Genomic DNA, 941 nt, shown 5'->3' with positions numbered 1-941 from the left:
GTTTTTCTTAGTTTTTAAATAAAAATCACATTTCTAGACTTCACTATGAGTTTGCGTATTTTTCTGTGATTTCAGGTATTTTCTGGCTGAAATTGAGGGACCTGAGCAAAAATCTGATTCAGAGGCTGAAAAAGGACTGCAGATGCTGTTGGATTCTGACCTCGCTGCACTCAAAGTGGATTTTCTGGAGCTACAGAAGCTCAATTGGCACGCTCTCAATTGCGTTGGAAAGTAAACATTCTGGGCTTTCCAGAAATATATAATAATCTATACTTTGCCCAAGATTTGATGGCTCAAACAGGCATTCTAAGTCAGCTCAAGAATTCTGGCGTTTAACTCCAAAACTGGCACAAAAGCTGGAGTTAAACGCCCAAACTGGCACAAAAGCTAGCATTTAACTCCAAGAAAAGTTTCTACACATGGAAGCTTCAATGCTCAGCCCAAGCACACACCAAGTGGGCCCGGAAGAAAATTTCTGCATTAATTACTCATTTTTGTAACCCTAGGCTACTAGTTTTCTATAAATAAGACCTTTTGCTATTGTATTAGGAGAATCTTTGGACGTTTAGTCCCTAGACTTTGGGAGGCTGGCCATTCAGCCATGCCTAGACCTTGTTCTTATGTATTTTCAACGGTGGAGTTTCTACACACCATAGATTAAGGTGTGGAGCTCTGCTGTTCTTCATGAATTAATACAAGTACTATTATTTTTCTATTCAACTCAAGTCTATTTCTTCTCCAAGATATTCATTCGCGCCCAAGAACATGATGAATGTGATGATTATGTGACACTCATCACCATTCTCACCTATGAACGCGTGACTGACAACCACTTCCGTTCTACATGCAAACAAGCTTGAATGTGTATCTCTTGGGTTTCTAATCTAAGATTAGAACCTTCGTGGTATAGGCTAGAATTATTGGCGGCCATTCCTGAGATC

Source organism: Arachis ipaensis, chromosome B10, assembly GCF_000816755.2.
Source record: "Arachis ipaensis cultivar K30076 chromosome B10, Araip1.1, whole genome shotgun sequence".
Classification (NCBI taxonomy): Eukaryota; Viridiplantae; Streptophyta; class Magnoliopsida; order Fabales; family Fabaceae; genus Arachis; species Arachis ipaensis.
Note: the sequence above shows the minus strand (reverse complement) of the source record.